The sequence below is a fragment of the Siphateles boraxobius genome, unplaced genomic scaffold (assembly GCF_051911475.1).
Source record: "Siphateles boraxobius isolate OS27281-9 unplaced genomic scaffold, OSU_SipBor_1 63, whole genome shotgun sequence".
NCBI lineage: Eukaryota > Metazoa > Chordata > Actinopteri > Cypriniformes > Leuciscidae > Siphateles > Siphateles boraxobius.
The window spans coordinates 645,001-659,953 of NW_027509190.1; the positions used below are offsets into that span (position 1 = coordinate 645,001).

The following is a 14,953-nucleotide window of genomic DNA, read 5'->3' on the forward strand; positions in this document are numbered from 1 at the left end:
TGCACAGTACACTGGTAAGACTCTCACTGTACATTTTACAGCACATGGTTCTTTGCTAATGCAAGGGCTATATGTTTAACACACTGCATTCTGTTTTTAGGGGAGCTAATTGGAGTAGACTATCTACTTAGTCAGACAGGGCAGCCACTTCAGTCAATAGATGCTGACAATGAGCAGACAGACCAGCTGCTGGAGGAAGTAAATGTAGATGAGCAGGATGAGGGATTTGAGGAGGACATCAATGAGGACCCTACACTGAGTTTCCTCCTTGAAGATGAAGCTAGCTATAACCCACCTACAATTCAGCCTGTTCATCCCTCATCTCAGTCTTCTGCTGCCTCATCATAGTCTGCTGCTGCCTCATCCCAGTCTGCCTTCTCCCAGTCTGCTGCTCCCTCATCCCAGTTTGCCTTCTCCCAGTCTTTTGCTGCCTCATCCCAGTCTGCCTTTTCCCAGTCTACTGCTCCTTCATCCCAGTCTGCTGCTCCTTCATCCCAGTCTGCTGCTACTTCATCCCAGTCTGCTGCTCCTTCAACCCAGTCAGCTGCTGCCTCATCCAAGTCTGCTGCTCCTTCACCCCAGTCTGCTGCTCCTTTATCCCAGTCAGCTGCTGCCTCATCCCAGTCTGCTGCTCCTTCATCCCAGTCAGCTGCTCCTTCATCCCAGTCTGCTGCTCCTTCATCCCTGTCTGCTGCTCCTTCATCCCTGTCTGCTGCTCCTTCATCCCTGTCTGCTGCTCCTTTATCCCAGTCTGCTGCTGCCTCATCCCAGTCTGCTGCTGCCTCATCCCAGTCTGCTGCTGCCTCATCCCAATCTGCCTTCTCCCAGCCAGCTGCTGCCGCCTTCTCCTCTCAGCCAACTACATCCATAGACCAGTATGCACCAGGTTCCCCCACTCATGTGCCTGAAGAGCTTTTGGTATGTAAATTTCACAATAGGAACTTGCCACGAGCAAATTAATTTGTAATTCGACAAACTGATTAATACTACCATTAAGATGTAATTTCACTGATCTCTTTTTTTCTTTACCATTTAAAATGATACTGTTTTAGGCTGTGGATGACCAGAACATTCCAGGAATGGACCGGGTGGACAGACTGGCTGAGTATTTGGTAGAGCTGAGGACAAGCACAGGGTTAACACTGAGCAGGCAGCAGTTATGTAAACATTTTGAATGTTTGTTAACTTGGAAAAGACCACACAAAACACAATGTGACTGTAAAAACAGTGTTACTGAACTATGTATGCGAAATTACCAGTTTCCTTTTAACTCTGCTATGCCTCTATACTTCTATCCTTCTTCAGGTTGATGACATTGTGTGCTTGTGGCAGAGCCTGCTTGAATATGACAAGCAGCGAGTGAAGTTTGCTGCCAGACACCAGGACAGGCTGACAACAGGGAGGTTCAGGTCTCCAAAAAAGAAGGCTGTTTTCAACCCTGGAGTGGACAGCCTGAAACGGAGTGTGTTGGCATCTACAGCTTCACCTGCCCAATGGCCAGACTGCTGTCGTCTCGTGGAGGCCATTTTCATCAGGCTCTGTCGCATCCATCAAAGTACGAGGAAGAAAGAGAAGGTGACGCTGAGTCGCTGGTCTCTCATTTTACAAGATTACCGAAAGATCCGGCAGCTGATCCTGTCTAATGGTGCCATCATGCAGGACACTACTCTCCAGCTGGTGGAGGTAAATCAGACCACTCTGGTTCAGTGGCACAACGGCAGGGTTAAGAAGCAAGATCAGACTCTTCTGCTTCAGGGGATCGATCTGCCTGACCCTCTTGGTATTGCTGCTGAGGCTCTCCCACCTGCCAGTGTACGTGCTGTTGCTCCACCCCAGGTCCAGGGAGAGCAAAATATTTACAAACTGCCACAAAGCACATCTGTAATAAACACAGTAATAAACACACAAAGATAAAAAACTTTATAAAACTATATACATAGTAGTGAGTATATATATATACCTCCCCGCGCAGGTTCGAATCCTGCCGACTACGTTGACAGCACGTGCCTGCTTTAGTTTGTAAACTTCTGGAGGCCTAGCTTAAACTTTATAAAAGGAAAAAAAGTCACTGTTACAGGATTACCCTTGAAAAGAGTTATGGTGTTAAGAAACAGTTTTGTCTGCAAGCTAAAGATGACAAGACCCCTTTGTATTCAGGGACACGTCGGGTAGACCGGTAGCTCGCCGTGCTCGTATAGTGGTTAGTATATTTTTTAATCGCTAGGTGTCAGTACACTCGCTGGCTGTTACCTAGAGTGCCGCGGGCTTGCTATTTTCTACAAACAACTGCGCCTTTGACACAAGTTTAAAATAACGATAAGAGCGCGCAAGTCAACAGCATTGAAGCGTGTGAAGAGGCTTTCCAGACAAGTAGCAGTGAGTTTTTGTTCTTTTTCCTAGCATTATTTTCCTTTAATTACTATTATCATCAGTCTAATAGGCTGCATTCCCACTAATTTGCCAATATATTTTGACATAGCAGACGTTTTGACGGCCATTCTGAATCTTCGAAGAAGGAAACGCAATGCATTGGAAGACACTCTTTTTTTCTGCGCCAATACGATTCATTTTGCTGTGCGTTCCGACGCAGCACGCACGCGTCTCGAGCAAGAGCTCGGATAGCTCAGTCGGTAGAGCATCAGACTTTTAATCTGAGGGTCCAGGGTTCAAGTCCCTGTTCGGGCGAACGAGCCTCTTTTTGTGGAGCGGTACGTTTTGTTGTTGAGTTCTTGCTGATCTACACTGTCCTCGGGCAGCGACGCTGCAAGGCACCAATCCACAAACGACATGCCACTTTCAGCCAGCTTGTAGTCGTGGCCGAGTGCCAAGGCGATGGACTAGAAATCCGTTGGGGTCTCCCCGCGCAGGTTCGAATCCTGCCGACTACGTTGACAGCATGCGCCTGCTTTAGTTTGTAACCTTCTGGAGGCCTAGCTTTGACTTTATAAAAGGAAAAAAAGTCACTGTTACAGGATTACCCTTGAAAAGAGTTATGTTGGTAAGAAACAGTTTTGTCTACAAGCTAAAGATGACAAGGCCCCTTTGTATTCAGGGACACGTCAGGTAGACCGGTAGCTTGCCGTGATCGTATAGTGGTTAGTACTCTGCGTTGTGGCCGCAGCAACCCCGGTTCGAATCCGGGTCACGTCAAGATTTTCTGGGTGCCATTGAAATTGAGCTCCATGTCACCACCTCTCCTCACCCCGTCCTTCAGACTTCTCTTTTTGTGCACGGCGCGTGCCCTTGATGTGCTCTGGATGTTTGAGTGAATTGAAACTGGGACCTTCTTTGAAAGCACGAGCTCTCAGGTTCGACCCTTAGAGAAAAGACTGAAAACGAAACGCTCCTATTTATTTCGGAAGAATCTTGCTTCAGAGAGAATATGGTGCTTGTATATTTTCTAATCGCTAGGTGTCAGTACACTCGCTGGCTGTTACCTAGAGTGCCGCGGGCCTGCTATTTGCTACAAACAACTGCGCCTTTGACACAAGTTTACAATAACGATAAGAGCGCGGCAAGTCAACAGCATTGAAGCGTGTGAAGAGGCTTTCCAGACAAGTAGCAGTGAGTTTTTGTTCTTTTTCCTAGCATTATTTTCCTTTAATTACTATTATCATCAGTCTATTAGGGTGCATTCCCACTAATTTGCAAATATATTTTGACATAGCAGACGTTTTGACGGCCATTCTGAATCTTCAAAGAAGGAAACGCTATGCATTGGAGGACACTCTTTTTTCTGCGCCAATACGATTAATTTTGCTGTGCGATCCCACGCAGCACGCACGCTTCTCGAGCAAGAGCCCGGATAGCTCAGTCGGTTGAGCATCAGACTTTTAATCTGAGGGTCCAGGGTTCAAGTCCCTGTTCGGGCGAACGAGCCTCTTTTTGTGGAGCGGTACGTTTTGTTGTTGAGTTCTTGCTCATCTACACTGTCCTCGGGCAGCGACGCTGCAAGGCATCAATGCACAAACGACATGCGCCTTTCAACCAGCTTGTAGTCGTGGCCGAGTGGTTAAGGCGATGGACTAGAAATCCATTGGGGTATCCCCGCGCAGGTTCGAATCCTGCCGACTACGTTGACAGCCTGCGCCTGCTTTAGTTTGTAACCTTCTGGAGGCCTAGCTTAAACTTTATAAAAGGAAAAAAAGTCACTGTTACAGGATTACCCTTGAAAAGAGTTATGTTGGTAAGAAACAGTTTTGTCTGCAAGCTAAAGATGACAAGGCCCCTTTGTATTCAGGGACACGTCAGGTAGACCGGTAGCTCGCCATGATCGTTTAGTGGTTAGTACTCTGCATTGTGGCTGCAGCAACCCCGGTTCGAATCCAGGTCATGGCAAGATTTTCTGGGTGCCATTGAAATTGAGCTCCATGTCACCAGCTGTCCTCACCCCGTCCTTCAGACTACTCTTTTTGTGCACGGCGCGTGCCCTTGATGTGCTCTGGATGTTCGAGTGAATTGAAACTGGGACCTTCTTTGAAAGCACGAGCTCTCAGGTTCGAACCCTTAGAGAAAAGACTAAAAACGAAACGCTCCTATTTATTTCGGAAGAATCTTGCTTCAGAGAGAATATGGTGCGTGTATATTTTCTAATCGCTAGGTGTCAGTACACTCGCTGGCTGTTACCTAGAGTGCCGCGGGCTTGCTATTTGCTACGAACAACTGCGCCTTTGACACAAGTTTACAATAACGATAAGAGCGCGGCCAGTCAACAGCATTGAAGCGTGTGAAGAGGCTTTCCAGAAAAGTAGCAGTGAGTTTTTGTTCTTTTTCCTAGCATTATTTTCCTTTAATTACTGGGTCAAACGGGTTGGCGCGTATGGTTGGGTTGCGGAGAGATTGTGAGATTGTGGTTAGGTCTCAGCAGCAACTGTTGGTTTATTTGTATAGGTTGTATAGTATTTACAGTCATTACGTTCCTGTATATATTGCGTGAATGACGGGTGGTTGGGCAGATATTGTGTTTTGTGGTAAGTGGTATGCCATACGGAACCGTTGCCACTGAAACTGCATATTAACGCACCAGTGGGGCTCGACAGCCTTAGTCAAACGGGTTGGCGCGTATGGTTGGGTTGCGGTGAGATTGTGGTTAGGTCTCAGCAGCAACTGTTGGTTTATTTGTATAGATAGTATTTACAGTTATTACGTTCCTGTGTATATTGCCTGAATGACGGGTGGTTGGGCAGATATTGTGTTTTGTGGTAAGTGGTATGCCATACGGAACTGTTGCCACTGAAACTGCATATTAACGCACCAGTGGGGCTCGACAGCCTTAGTCAAACGGGTTGGCGCGTATGGTTGGGTTGCGGAGAGATTGTGAGATTGTGGTTAGGTCTCAGCAGCAAGAGGGAAGTAGAGGTCAGTAAGCTGGGCTGAGTTGAGTGGGGGACGGAGGGGGGTGACTCTGGGACGCCAGAGTCACTGTCGAGCCCTCTTGAGGTGTCGTGGGCTAGTCGACGAAACACTGAGGACGGAAGGTGCCCACTTGAAGACCCTAGAGATGTTCCCTACTCCGCTCAATCCAGAGGGTTGTTATGCGTGCCTTTTTGTGCACGGCGCGTGCCCTTGATGTGCTCTGGATGTTCGAGTGTATTGAAACTGGGACCTTCTTTGAAAGCACGAGTTCTCAGGTTCGAACCCTTATAGAAAAGCCTGAAAACGAAACTCTTTCAACCAGCTTGTAGTCGTGGCCGAGTGGTTAAGGCGATGGACTAGAAATCCATTGGGGTATCCCCGCGCAGGTTTGAATCCTGCCGACTATGTTGACAGCCTGTGCCTGCTTTAGTTTGTAACCTTCTGGAGGCCTAGCTTAACTTTATAAAAGGAAAAAAAGTCACTGTTACAGGATTACCCTTGAAAAGAGTTATGTTGGTAACATAACCGGTCAGGTAGACCGGTAGCTCACCGTGATCGTATAGTGGTTAGTACTCTGCATTGTGGCTGCAGCAACCCCGGTTCGAATCTGGGTCATGGCAAGATTTTCTGGGTGCCATTGAAATTGAGCTCCATGTCACCAGCTGTCCTTCAGACTACTCTTTTTGTGCACGGCGCGTGCCCTTGAGGTGCTCTGGATGTTCGAGTGAATTGAAACTGGGACCTTCTTTGAAAGCACGAGCTCTCAGGTTCGAACCCTTAGAGAAAAGACTGAAAACGAAACGCTCCTATTTATTTCGGAAGAATCTTGCTTCAGAGAGAATATGGTGCGTGTATATCTTCTAATCGCTAGGTGTCAGTACACTCGCTGGCTGTTACCTAGAGTGCCGCGGGCTTGCTATTTGCTACAAACAACTGCGCCTTTTGACGCAAGTTTACTATAACAATAAGAGCGAGGCAAGTCAACAGCATTGAAGCGTGTAAAGATACCATAAAAAAAAAAATTGGATTTGCTTACTCACGGTTGAGAACAAGGAGCAGTATGATGCAAAGAACAGCCGAAATCAAAAACACACCGGTTGACACCATTATTGTTCCATGGCCACCCAGCTGTTCTCTTAAAGTCATCAAACAGTCATTTACCACACTGTGACCTTTTATAAAGACATTAAGCCAAAAATATAGTAAATGGAATACATAGATTAGATTCACTGCAACAATGAAAGGTGCTTAAAGGGTTAGTTCGCCCATTTAAGACATGAAGTTGTATGGAATCCTTACCAGCACTATAGTGCATACACACTGACCCACTCTGTAGTCACCTCCCTGATCAGAGTTTTGGCCGCTGGAGGTTTTTCAAGAAAGTACTCCCGGTTAGTTTCCGTGGCCTCAAAACTGTGCGTTTTTACATGAAAAAATTATTTGCGTTTCAAAGCTTGATTAATTTAACACAAAAAACACGCCGGTCAAAATTCATACCTCAGTTTTAATCGGCACTATTTTCTTTCCATTTCTATCAATCCGGGCTGCTGTCAACGTCAACAGTGCGCACGTTCCGATCAGCTGTTGATAGCGCGACTCGCTGACAACATGTCTGACTGCAAAACTTCTGATGATGAAACCAATTTTAGCACAATGTCAGACGGAACAGATGAGGATGAAAGTAATTTTAGCACAACGCCAAAGGGATACCTTTATGAACCGGAGTACCGATGCCGTACTTCAACAGATGGAGATAGAACGGGAAGAGAGAGTGAACTAAATCAAATAGTTTTCTCAGCAAATTGTACCTATATCCCTATATAATGTTTTTATATTAGACATCTTTTCATGTATTTTCCACTGGAGTCTAAACATCAGCTTGTTTACCGTACAGTTTAGACATGGGATCATAAAGTTAGTAAATAGAGCGTACCCGTGGTACTGGTACAGCACTGTGCACACACGATAATCCTTGATTCTGGATATTTTAGCTCCCGCAGAGTAGCCGATTGCAACCAGCCAAAGCTGTCTCGTAGCTATATCCGAAACAGGAAAACGATGGAATCTGAACGGTGATCCCAGCACATTCTTGTGGTCACAGCCTGGAAATTTACAAGTTCGCACCATCGTTCATTTTCTACTTTTTACGTTGTTTCGTAATCGATTGTGTAAACACTATGGAACAGCTGGTCGGAACGTGCGCACTGTTGACGTTGACAGCAGCGCGGATTGATAGAAATGGAAAGAAAATAGTGCCGATTAAAACTGAGGTATGAATTTTGACCGGCGTGTTTTTTCTGTGTTAAATTAATCAAGCTTTGAAACGCAAATAATTTTTTCACGTAAAAACGCACAGTTTTGGGGCCCAGGAAACTAACCGGGAGTACTTTCTTGAAAAACTTCCAGCGGCCAGAACTCTGACCAGGGAGGTGACTACAGAGTGGGTCAGTGTGTATGCACTATAGAGCTGGTAAGGATTCCATACAACTTCATGTCTTAAATCTTTAAATCTGTACATATTACAAGTGTGTTATAAAATGTATACATTTAAACATTTAACCCAGAATATCCTATATTAAATATATCAGAAGGTATGCACACTTACCTGCAGCTGGATTTTTAGTAGATTCAAGGTATATGTCAATTTTGAAATTTTCTTTGTTTTCCTCATTTTCTTCATCAAGCTCAAAAACTGGGTTGCAGAAAACATTCTTTGAAAGTTAAAACAAAGTTTAGAACCAAAACTGAATGTTGTATAAATAACAAATAAATTATACCATGGATACATCTACTACTTACAATAATAATAATAATAATAATAATAATAATAATAATAATTTACATCATATCCACCTCGGCTCCCAGTTTAAATGTCAGAGTCCATCTTTGCATTTTGAAAAACCATTTATATATGTTTAGTTATCTGAAATCTTGAGGTAGGCTATTAATTCAGTCCATTTGGTTGTGAAAATGAGTGGAGTTTAAGAAGTTAAACTCAAAGAAGTTTATTTCCATAAAAGAAAATGCCTAGACATGTTTTAAAAAGGAGATAAAAAGTTGTTTTTAAATCCATTGAGTATGTGCATAGAATAAAATGTTTTTTTTTCTATCAAATTTTTGTTTTGTTTCTTCTTTATGCTGTAATATTATGGTCCAACATCTTGTGTTGTTAAAAGAAAGTGGCTGGTACTCAGAACGTTCTTCCCAAATATTCCCAAAGCCAAGTCAGCTGAGAGGATTGCGCTCCGTAATAATCCTCTGTTTTAGACACACATCTACACACATACCACCACCCAACCCCAAAAAACACACCCACCCACCCAACCAACAACCCAACAACCCAACACACACTTTTGTTTCTGCATAGATGACAGCGTTTTTTTTTTTTAACAGGAGTTTTGCTCCAACCCTAATCAATCACACCTTAAAAAGCAAATTAAAGTAAAGGGTAAAGCTACAAGCAGGTGAATTTTTTCAAGGTTGGAGGTAAACTGCAGGAAAGGGCTAGAGTTGAAAATCCCTGATTTATAAGATTTTTCTTTTCATAAGAACTTACATTTTTCCCCACAAAATGTTTTTTACTATCCTTGTAGGGACATTTGGTCCTGGACCACACACACAGGTTGGTATTCCCTGTTTTATGCGAACTTTTCATAGGCATGATTTTTATACTGTATAGACTCCATCCCTTTAACCCTAAACCTACCCATCACTGAAAACTTTCTGCAGTTTTACATTTTCAAAAAACATAATTTGGTGTTGTCTCTGCTCCGCCATGGTGCCCTGCTCTCCGTGTTCCCTTGTATTGGTTTGGTTTTGGCTTTGTTTTCATTAAGGTACCGCACCTGCACTTAAATACATTTTTCCTGTCTGCCATTCTTGCTTCCCCCATATAATAGTACGCATTACTGTACTGCTGTAACAATATAAATGTAAGTGTAATACAAGTATATAATAACACAAGTATACAATAATATAAGTGTAATACTGATAATGCAAAAGGTATGTAAACATAAAAACGGGATATTCCCAGTAGTGTTTTGTGTTGAGCACATCACTGTGTTGTTGGTTGTTAGACATATCTCTTCATTTGTCTTTGGGGACAATTGGGGAAAAAAATATATTTTTAGTCCCCTTTCTATTGACAAAGTGATGAGCTGAATCAGATGGAGACAGTACACTTTTAATGATCGAAACACAGTATAAAGAAACAATTACCTGTTATCTTAATGTCATGATTAATCCACACAAACCCACATCGCAAGCAAGCTTGGGCCGAATGTGGCCTCAAGCTAGCACTGCTGGCCTTCTGTCGGCAATAGCACGTATCCTTTCAGCCAGAACTGGGCATTGTGGCAACGGTGAGGGCCGATTGTTGATGGAAGGAATGTGGCCCAGATCAATCCAGTGATCATTTGGTCCAAATCAGGATTATGAACTTATTTCATTTGAAATTATAAAATTTTACTCTGTTATGATTTGGCATTTCAAAGGATACATTTTAAACAATACTACAGTTTAAAATATTGAATTCATAAAATAATTGTGTGATCATTTAACCATAATCATGCAATATTTCTGTAATATTGTTTATCGTGGGGCATATTTTTATTAATATGCTGTCATAAAATACACCAGATTTTATTCCTGTAGTCCAAATCTTTGGAATGTCATGCTTTGTGTGACAAACTGTCTAATGCAGTTCAACTTAGATTAAAAAGCAGCAAAGAAGAACCTGTTGTTTGTGCATGTGGAGTCCACCTGTGATGCGGCTGATTTTACTGCTTGCTGTTGAACTCACTCTGTCGTGTTCACTACTTCACGGGTGTTAAGCAGCAATGTAACGCAGGTTAATAGGCGGGAGGTTCACTTCCCTGATTGAAGGACGGGCCAGTCAAGAGTTGAAACGTGGACCAGTAAAAATCCCCAAAAAACGGTGTGTTAGAATCCAGTAATGAATGAGTACGGGCTATAAGCAGGAGCGAGTACTAGTTTTGGCATGTTGTCTCATCAGGAGAGATGTGATCACCGGAAAGATGCTGTTTCTATCCATTGTGCTGCGGTTTTAAGTTTGTTTGTTTGCGCTACCGCTGTACTGCCGCTGTATATGTGCGCGGTTTGTATGCCTGATAACTGTTACTTTGGTCACGTTGATAAAACCTTGTTTGCGGCCTGATGTTTAACGATGTGGGCTTTATAGTATCCGTTATATTTTAAGTAAATGTTTGGATTTGGAGCGTTTCACTGTCACACGAGTTACTTCCTGTTTGCGGTGCCGGATGGGTAATGCAGTTAATTGCTTTACATTGATAATGGATTACTATGCTCAGCGTTACTACTTAAAACTACACTCACTGGTTTCATTTTGGGCCAAAACACTGAGAATACCTTTTGTGGTTTTGGGCGAATGGTTTAGTGTATAACATTGACATTGTTGTATATTTGGTGTGTGTGAAACTGTAGCATTTCTGTGTTTAAATGTGTATGCTTTGTTTAGTCATTTAGTTTAAACACTAAGTATATTATAATATTTATAATATTGAATGTTGATTAAATTCCATAATATATTATATATTATTCCATAGTGTTTATAGTATTGGCTATATTGGAATTTATATTTATTTATATTTGTGTATTATTCAGAATTTATGATATATTATGTATGATATATTATGGATCCGATACAAGATGCTTCTTTCCCCTCTCTCCCTGACATGTCTGCCGATCGCAAGCTGAAGTCCAAAAGGTACACTGGGGCATTAAACATGAACACCCGGCCTCTCTTACAGCAAAGCAGCCCAGAAAGAACCAAAGTTTACTCTAATCTCAAGCCTCAAATCAGCCTTGAAAAAGCACGGCTACCCACTTTCTCTGGTGACATGAGGGACTATTACTGCTGGAGGACTGAGTGGGAGGACCTACAAGAATTGGGTAACCCACAAGGTGTGGAATGTTTAAAAAGGTTCCACTTATTAAATAGTCTCCACGAAAAGGTCAAGAAGGATCTTGTCCTATCTAGCTGTGGATCCGCCGACGATATGTTTAGGCTACTGGACAGCAAATACGGGAACAGAGCGAAAATAGTCTTAATGGTCACCAACGAGGTCCAGTCTCTTCCCCCCGATAAAGGAAACAATCCAAGAAGAAGCATTGAATTGATCCAGGCTGTGGAAAGGGCACTGTGCAACCTCCAGATTCTTGGTGAAGAAGACGCCGTGAAGAACTGTGTTGTTGCTCAATCTCTTGAAAGCAAGCTTCCCAGTTCACTCAAGAAGGAGTGGATTATGCACAAAACTGACCCGGAAAACAGGTTCTCTCCACTGCATCATTTTGATTGCCTCATAGGATTCTTGAAGAAGCAGGAGGAGATTCTTGAGGAGTTGGAACAGGTGGAGCCAAGCCCTGCAGATAAAGGCCCTGTGGAAAAGGGTGCTGCAGAATACCCAGATAAGAGAGGGAGGAAGGCATTCACTAAATCCACAGCAGGTCAGAAGGACGACTATCCCAGCTGTACTGTCTGTGAAGATGACTCCCATGCCGGCAAGCTATTTGCGTGCAAGGTCTCCAGGGAAGAAGATCTCTTAAGAAAAAGGGCCCATGTGAAGAAGCTATGGTTGTGCTCCAAGTGTTTGCGGCCCCACCCCAAGGATGGGAAAGGATGCACACCCAGATACCTCTGCCGAAAAGTAGACTGTCGGAAAGGAGGGATATCGAACCACAATTACCTTCTGTGTCTTAAGCCACGACTTCAAAGAAATACAGCAGCAGTGAGGAGCAGAGCACCATAAAAATTGGTGGAAAGAAACTTGGCCTAACCAACAAACACGAAGAGTTTCTTGCAGAGCTTACTCCAGAACAAAGAGAGAAATGCAAGAATGTGTTCTCAAACAAAATATCATCAACTGTATGTGCCAAGGCTGGAGATGGACTGCAAGAACATCCAGTGGTGATGATGCTGATGGAAGTAACGACAAACTCGGGTTGCCTTATTGGCTCACTAATCGACCTCACATCTGACACCAATTATATCACCAATGAAACAGCTGATCGCCTTGGACTGTGCGGTGAGAATATCAGGCTTATAGTCCATGGAGTCGGGGGGATGAAGAAGACTGTCCTTACCAAAAGATATTCCCTACGGTTGAAAGTGAAGACACCCAAGGGAGAAGTGGCAAAAAAGTTTACAGACACTGTGTCGTAAATATGAGGCTATAGCACTCAGGATCCCTGACGACACCACATACAGCAAGAGCAGATATACAGTATAAGAGGACATTGAATGAGGCGAGAAGCATAAGCACTTTACAATAAAACAATATAATACATTGCAGAAAAAAAAGAGAAAATAAATTGGGAATAGGCTATGGTAAAGCTGCAAAATAGATAAAAAACAAAAGTAGGGTTTAAAGAGTTTTATGTTCCATTCCCCCTTTACCTTTAACAAAAAAATCTAAGAGGTAAACTAAATTCACAAAACTCCAAATGTAAAAAAAGGGTGAGGCTTACTTATGATTTGGATTGAACAAACACCAGATGTAAAGCTGTATGGTTACCAGTGTTGGGTAAGTTACTCAAAAAAAGTAATCCACTACAAATCACTAAATACTACTTTAAAATTGTAATTTGCTTACATTACTGATTACTGCAAGTAAAATCAGATTACTAATTACTTTACTTTCAAGTTACTTTGAAAACCTATTAAAACTACAAGAATACACTGCAAAGTGAAACTCAGTTCTTTCCGTAATTTAATATTGCAGACATCCCAAGTCTCCCAGAAGTTCAGGGAGTCTCCCGCATATTGATAGCGGCTCCCTGATGTCCGCTTCCTGATGCCCGCAAATTAGTTCAAATCTCCTGGAATCTAGAGTGAGCGAGCAAGAGCGCGCATGCGAGAACTGTGCTCCAAACCGTGTAGCGCGCGCACGGCGGAGAGGGAGAGAGCGAGAGACCTTTGCGTGTGTGTGCGTTTGAGCCTCATGAAGCACGTTCTCCGGTAATTCATTAAACCGCATGCTCATTAACTGACGCAGCCAGCCAAATGTGATTGGAAATGCATTTCTAAGACACAACTCTTTGCGCATGGGGGTGCGGTTTGTGTTTGGAGCTCCGTCGAATTGATTCATAAATCCTTGATTTTCTTCTTTACCACTCATTTATAAACAAGCACTTTCTGTTTTTATAGCATGTGAACTTATCTTCGATACTTTTCCTTATAAAAAACAATCGGATTGCTTTGATTTCGCTACTTAGATCCAACTTTTCGAATCTCCGCTACTAGCCTTTAGCCCGCTAGCATCGCACACGTGGCCTCTCGCCTATTGATCTCATTTACACCCGTTTCACTGAAAGGATACGGGTTATATCCAGGATTTCAGTCCTAAATTAGTAGTGATATTGGTAGTATCGCTACTAATTTACTGTTCATCTGTTATAATGGCGAATATATCGGATGTGTGTCTAACGTTACCTCTGAGTGCAGGCGAGGACACATTAGAGCTGCATTCGGTGCTGTTGGAGCTGGAGTCCGTGGAGAAGCAGATCCGTGGTCTGCTAGAGAGGCAAGCCGAGCTGCGAGATCGGCGTTCAGCGCTTGAAACATCAAGCGCCGATGCTCACAAGTCAGTGGTTAGTTACTTTTTGACTCCGACCTCGTCTACTCCGTGTGCTTCTCTGCACAGGACGCAAGCACCCAGGACGCGATCATCCCTGGCTTCATTCACTCCGGCACCGACACAACACCATGGGCCCTGGGTGATTCCTCAGCGGAAGACACGAGCCAGGACCAGACCAAGAACCTCTCCACCTCTCCCGGTCTTCGAGATCTCCACCCGGAACCACTTCTCCCCTCTTCGCGAGTCGGAACGCGACAACGCCGTGATCATCAGCAGTTCGTCCGTCATGTCCGTGCTACCTCAGGTAAGGGTAAGGTGCGCACTCACTGCTTTCCTGGTGCTTGTGTTCTAGATGTCGCTGCACATGTTCCCGAGATCCTGAACGCTGACGAACGCGTCGGAGCTGTTGTGCTGCACGCGGGAGTGAACAACATCAGTCTGCGGCAGACGGAGGTTCTGAAGAAGGACTACAGGAGCCTGATCGAGACGGTACGCAGCACATCACCTGAAGCAACGATCATCGTGTCTGGACCGCTTCCCACGTACCGACAAGGACAGGAAAGGTTCAGTAGATTATTTGCACTAAATGAATGGTTAATGTCATTGTGTAATGAACAGAAACTGCTCTTTGTAAATAATTGGAATCTGTTCTGGGAACGACCTAGGCTCTACCGTGCTGATGGCCTGCACCCCAGCAGAATCGGAGCGGCTGTTCTGTCGGACAACATCTCCAAGACGTTACACACCATATGACTAGTAAGTCAAAGTCCAAATCACAGTCTTTGCTGTCCCAACTTAATTGATATAAGTAGTGTAGAACATTATGTAGAAACTGTGTCTATTCCTCGTTTAGTGAGGCCAAACAATAAATCTACTGTAGGATCTAGGAAAAATCTTATTGTAATTAAACCTGAAAATCTCAATATCAGTGAACAAAAACAATTTCTAAAGCTAGGTCTTCTAAACATTAGATCGCTCACACC

General features: G+C 43.6%; 5 non-coding genes across 5 annotated transcripts; all 5 read left to right on the forward strand.

The window, feature by feature from the left end:
* The first annotated feature begins 2,612 nt into the window (after window positions 1-2,612).
* On the forward strand, window positions 2,613-2,685 carry trnak-uuu (transfer RNA lysine (anticodon UUU)). The gene has a single exon. It is a non-coding gene; the product is annotated as a tRNA-Lys (tRNA).
* A 122-nt stretch (window positions 2,686-2,807) lies between these two features.
* On the forward strand, window positions 2,808-2,888 carry trnas-aga (transfer RNA serine (anticodon AGA)). The gene has a single exon. It is a non-coding gene; the product is annotated as a tRNA-Ser (tRNA).
* Window positions 2,889-3,799: 911 nt separating this feature from the next.
* On the forward strand, window positions 3,800-3,872 carry trnak-uuu (transfer RNA lysine (anticodon UUU)). Its single transcript has one exon. It is a non-coding gene; the product is annotated as a tRNA-Lys (tRNA).
* Window positions 3,873-3,994: 122 nt separating this feature from the next.
* trnas-aga (transfer RNA serine (anticodon AGA)) lies at window positions 3,995-4,076 on the forward strand. The gene has a single exon. It is a non-coding gene; the product is annotated as a tRNA-Ser (tRNA).
* A 1,604-nt stretch (window positions 4,077-5,680) lies between these two features.
* trnas-aga (transfer RNA serine (anticodon AGA)) lies at window positions 5,681-5,762 on the forward strand. The gene has a single exon. It is a non-coding gene; the product is annotated as a tRNA-Ser (tRNA).
* Window positions 5,763-14,953: the final 9,191 nt, after the last annotated feature.